This window comes from Dermacentor variabilis, chromosome 4 (assembly GCF_050947875.1).
Source record: "Dermacentor variabilis isolate Ectoservices chromosome 4, ASM5094787v1, whole genome shotgun sequence".
Taxonomy (NCBI): Eukaryota; Metazoa; Arthropoda; class Arachnida; order Ixodida; family Ixodidae; genus Dermacentor; species Dermacentor variabilis.
In genome coordinates this window covers 125,790,492-125,796,484 of record NC_134571.1, presented here as the reverse complement: position 1 = coordinate 125,796,484, position 5,993 = coordinate 125,790,492, and positions in this window count along the sequence as shown.

The window sequence follows — 5,993 nt, the reverse complement described above, 5'->3', positions numbered from 1 at the left end:
CGCCAGTACTTCCCGCGACGCCGCTGGCGTTCGATGACGCGCCGACAGCGTCCGGGTTTGCACTTGATCTACGAGGGACGCTTTTCGCGGTGCCCCGCTTAGGTACTTCGTGTGTGGGAGTTTCGGCTACTTGAGAACTTGCGTCTTTTGCAGGAGTCGTCTGTTCCCTCGGCCGTTTTTGCCGCAGAGTCCAGCGGGCTGTGTACTGCCTCTGATCGATCTTCACGTGCTGAAGTTGAGGCATCGCAATGTGGCCCAGTTGTGCTCACATCCCCGCTACCTTTCGCTGCGTCCTCCGCCTCGGTCACGTCCATAATGTGCACCGTTGAATGCTCATCACCGGCTGTTCCGGTCACTGCTGCGTAGGAACGAACGCACTCGGCGTCGACGTGACCGACACGCCGGCAGTGTGAGCAACGTGGCACCTTGCACTCGCGACGCACATGTCCTGAACCATGGCAGCGCAAGCGCTGCATAGGCCGGCCTGTTGCAACCAACAGCGCTAGTTCACCGGTCACGCGAATCTGGTGTGGCAGGTCGTCAACCTTGAGACCAATCTTGAACTTCAGGAGCATAGTCCGGGTAGTCGAACCTTTCTCGTTCACTCTCTCCACACGCCAGCCAAACGCCGCCAAGGCCGTACGCACGTCGTCGTCTGCCACGCCGTGTAGCAACCAGTGAAACCGAAGCCTCACCTGCTGCTCCTGCGGGTCGATGACGAGACGGCGTCGCCCTTTGACCTGAAGTTCTTTCAATCCAGCCAACCACTTCGTCGCCTCTGCGCTGCTTAATGCCATGGCCCACACGTCGTTGATCTGGCAGGCACCTAAAGCCACAACGTCAGGAAGCAGCCGTTCCTTGTGCAAAGCGTCCCGGAAATATTCGACCATGAAGGGCCGCGCTCGAACAGCTCCATGCAGGAACAATGTGTTCAAAACGACGCGTCCTGCTGGCAAATGCGGCTAAATAATCCCAAAATCCTTGTCGACTTTCGCTACCATCCTGTTACCGCGTCCCGGGTGGGACGCTGAGACCGCTCGTGAAGAGCCCAATATTGCGCGTCCTCTCACCTCGGTGGCTGAAGAGGAAGTGTGTATATGCCATACCTTGCTGTATGACGACACGCGTCAGCTCCACGGTTCTGGCTTACTTGAGGGGTGCCTAGTGCGTGCGCGACTGCGCATGAGTAACATCGAACCCATGTGGCTGACTGAACGTGCGGCCTCATGCGTGCGTCATTGGGCACGTGGCATAATGGGTAGGAGGTGGCGCCACGGCATGAGTGTATAAAATTAGCGCGTTCATGACGTTCCGAGATCTGCAAAGGGTATAATGCTTTCGCATTTCCACATTTAAGCAGTCTTAAGTGTCTCTGCCGAATTTCGCTCTTTATTGGGCCAAAATTGGCCTGCAGTTCAAAGCAATTTATGCTTTTCTTAATGCACAGGGTAATAAGACTCTGCGAGCACGCATCATCGCTGCTAATTGCAGTGGTTGCGCTTGTCCATGTAGCTGTGTTGTAATGGTTTCAATATCGGGCTTCTCTGCTAGATGGAGGTCCTGTGTTGGAATCCCGCCGTCGGAGAATACTGATAAAGTTTCTTTAATTACTTAGAACGCAGTACTTTGTTGGAAATGATCACTTGGCAAAGTTACGAAGCCTCTTAAAGCCAGAAGGACGAAGTTTAGGCTAATCCATGTGCTGCGTACCCGTCTTTCCCATGGTGGCTCAACTGTCCTGCTTGCAGCTCCCGTGCACACTAGTGCCACAGTTCCCTCAAGCAATTGTTTGAAAGCTTGTCGCTTCAGGCATATGAGTAGCAGTGGGTGACGCAAGCGAAATAGTTCTCGTTAGTTGCGTGGCTAGAACGCGGGCGTTCTACTGAGCCGCCTGTTACATCTTTTTCTCGTCAGTAGAGAAACTGGTTATATCTAATTGGCTACTCACAAAGGTGATTGAGTTCCAGTAAGCGTTACAATTAAAAAAAATTAATAGCTCCATCACAAAACCAAAATAATGTAATTGATTACAGAGAATTAATTAAATGTTAGTCGTTAGGCGCAAGTCTGATCTAAAGCGTGAGACGCACGAACGCTTTTGCGCGTCAGCGCGCACGCGCGTCTCGAAAGGACTGTGTTCGCCGATCAATACGCTCCTCAATCCTTTGTGCAAATGCATACGAGCCCTTTGCATCGCCTTCTTATCGGCGGTTCCGACCACCGGCCACAACCACCGACCAACACGGGTCGATGAGCCAAAGAAAGCGTTTCGCTTTAGAAAAATCGGCGTATCCACGCATATAGTGGGAATCGGTGTTAAGCGAAGCTTTTTTTCTTCCAGGTTTACGAAAATGTTACGCGAATGTGTATACGTATGTGGTGCTAACGGAGCAGACGCAATGCTTATGTAAACCTTACGCGACTAGGTAGCGAGAGAGAGAGAGAAATATCCGCGGCGATGGCACGCGCTGTGACGTCATGTGCCTCCTCGGAGCACCGCCACGGCGAAATCGCAAGTTCGAGGGCAGTAAAGCTTTTGCTTTAAAAGCACAGAAACGTTAGTCGTGGCAGGGATCCTCTGTCCGTGGTGTCTCGCTGGCCTTCTTACGCCCTACAACATCCGGGTAACCGCATTTTCTCTTGCTGCCTGGTAGAGGAGCTTGTCAGCGCACTGGTCAGTTTGCACAGAGGAATGCTGAGAAAGACAACTACAAACTACACCCTGGCAAACTACCCTGGCAAACTACCCTGGCAAACTACCCTGGCAAACTACACAGAGGATTACGGCGAAAACCCACTCACTGGTGTAGAGGTTGGGGGCGTAGGCAACGACGGCTCAGCACACTGGTCAACCCACACAAAGCGCTCCCTGAGGTAGAGAGGGCACACGTAGGACAAAGGTGAGTACGATTTGCACTGGCGCATAATCCCGTCGCACACACACCCGACGGACACGTCTTCTCATGTTGACGAGCGTGACGATTCGACATGTCGTGTCTCCGGCGCTTGGCATCCGTTTCCTTCATCGCCACCAGCAGTGAACGGTAACAGTGTTTGCACTTTGAGCTAGCTTGTGAGTGGTGTAGTGCATAAATATATTAAAAATTTTCACGCAGGAACTCCTCGAGTATTCGTCTAAGCATGCGTAAGCATTGTGCCACTTGCTCACCTTCACGCAGCCCGGTGTCATTATCAAGGTTATGGAACTTGATCCCACCAGTATAAACCCTTATCAACCCTCAACAGTCGCTCGCTTATCATGCTCGATAACGAACAAGATGAGGCTGGTTTAATTAAGATAAAGTTCATTACAGCGTTCGAACCCACGACCACTGTGTTAATTAGGGTGAAGTTAATTGGGCAACGTTAATTAAGATATAGTTAAGGCACTGCAACTCTCGTCCTTTGGGGGGAGCCGAATTAACGAGCTTCGCTGTTAATTAATGTGAGTAAGGGTTAATTTAGAGAAGCTGTTACAAAATCACTACTACGTTTGCTCAGGGAGGTACGCAATACTTCATTGATGGTTCAGAAGATTGTTCGAGCTTGTTTGAGCTTGTTCTTAATTGAAACGTATGCTGTTCAGCGTGCTGTATTGGTAATTTCAATGAATGTATGCACTGTTCGCTTCAATTTGCTGAACGTTTGTAGCCTCTATCTTATGCAGGTATGAGCCATAGCATTTTTGCTTGCTTACGGGGGTATGAGGATAGGATAGGAATAAACTTTATTCGTCCAGCGGGTATGAACATTCATTGACTTACGTGACGAACAAATTCATCGTTGGGTAGGCATAGAAATCCTTGCACATTTAAAAGGTAAATGAGGCTACACTTGTGACCATTCCAGGCGCCATTTGCCGACCCGCGCATGACACCGCCACAATTGCTATACGATTCGACAGCCAGGACGCGCTCCGAAATCTCACGCTAAACTGCCTTCCGTGGAACCCTGGTGCCAACCTACACACCTGCATGTCATCTCATCCAAACCTCCGGGTCCTCTTTGAATGGATTGGATAGCAGCAACGGAATGGATAGCAGGCAACGAACAAGCTCATTCGCTAGCCCGCGTCGGCAAACCTAACATCCCACTCCGATCCCATAAAGGTTGTCCATTGCTGAGCGCTGCAAACATGCAATGCCGCGCTCGACTCGAAAGAGGCATGCGAATACCGCATGCTCCTACGTACTCCCTCATGCTTCTTTGCACGTGCAGAAGATCCATCAATCGCAGACCCTCACTCTCCTTAATGACGACGCATTCATCGCATTGAGCGCAGACCTCGCGAATCCATCTGTGATGTCTGTGGGCAGCATCCCAGTGCGTTGCGCCCGTACTGGGAATGTACACGCGTCCTCTCCTCATCCCACATCATCACACGCGCCAACATTCCCTCGCCCATGCTTTATACCTGGACGAGTTGGGCCGCGCCAACCGAAGATTTGCTCCAGGCTCTGTAGTTCCTTCTGGTGCGCAACATCCACCACATCCAAGGGACGAATGCATGCGTCGCCAATCCGCCAGCGTTGAGCACAATCTCCACAAGCAGAAACGACTCGGACTAGATTCGGCATGCAATGAAGTGTTCTTCCTTTCTTTGTGGTGGATAAACAAACAATGCATGAGCTAGCGTATTGTATCATCATCATCATTATTATCATCATCAGCTTGGTTACACCCACTGCAGGGCAAAGGCCTCTCCCAGACTTCTCCAACTACCCCGGTCACGTACTAATTGTGGCCACGTTGTCCCTGCAAACTTCCTAATCTCATCCGCCCACCTAACTTTCTGCCGCCCCCTGCTACGCTTCCCTTCCCTTGGAATCCACTCCGTAGCCCTTAATGACCATCGGTTATCTTTCCTCCTCCTTACATGTCCTACCCATGCCCCATTTCTTTTTCTTGATTTCAACTAAGATGTCATTAACTCGCGTTTGTTCCCTCACCCAATCTGCTCTTTTCTTATCCCTTAACGTTACACCTATCATTCTTCTTTCCATAGCTCGTTGCGTCGTCCTCAATTTAAGTAGAACCCTTTTCGTAAGCCTCCAGTTTTCTGCCCCGTACGTGAGTACTGGTAAGACACAGCTGTTATACACTTTTCTCTTAATGGATAATGGCAACCTGCTGTTCATGATCTGAGAATGCCTGCCAAACGCACCCCAGCCCATTCCTATTCTTCTGATTATATCAGTCTCATGATCCGGATACGTGGTCACTACCTGTCCTAAGTAGATGTATTCCCTTACCACTTCCAGTGCCTCACTACCTATTGTAAACTGCTGTTCTCTTCCGAGACTGTTAAACATTACTTTAGTTTTCTGCAGATTATCTTTAGACTCACCCTTCTGCTTTGCCTCTCCAGGTCAGTGAGCATGCATTGCAATGGGTCCCCTGAGTTACTAAGCAAGGCAATATCATCAGCGAATCGCAAGTTACTAAGGTATGCTCCATTAACTCTTATACCCAATTCTTCCCAATCCAGGTCTCTGAATACCTGCTCTAAACAGGCTGTGAATAGCATTGGAGAGATCGTATCTCCCTGCCTGACGCCTTTCTTTATTGGGATTTTGTTGCTTTCTTTATGGAGGACTACGGTGGCTGTGGAGCCGCTATAGATATCTTTCAGTATTTTTACGTATGGCTCGTCTACACCCTGATTCCGTAATGCCTCCATGACGGTTTCGACTGAATCAAACGGTTTCTCGTAATCAATGACAGGTATATATAAGGGTTGGTTATATTTCGCACATTTCTCTATCACAGTGTGAATATGGTTTATAGTTGAGTAGCATTTATGGAATCCTGCCTGGTCCTTTGGTTGACAGAAGTCTAAGGTGTTCCTGATCCTATTCGCAATTACCTTAGTAAATACTTTGTAGGCAACGGACAGTAAGTTGATCGGTCTATAATTTTTCAAGTACTTGGCGTCCCTTTCCTTATGAATTAGGATTATGTTAACGTTCTTCCAAGATTCCGGTACGCTCGTA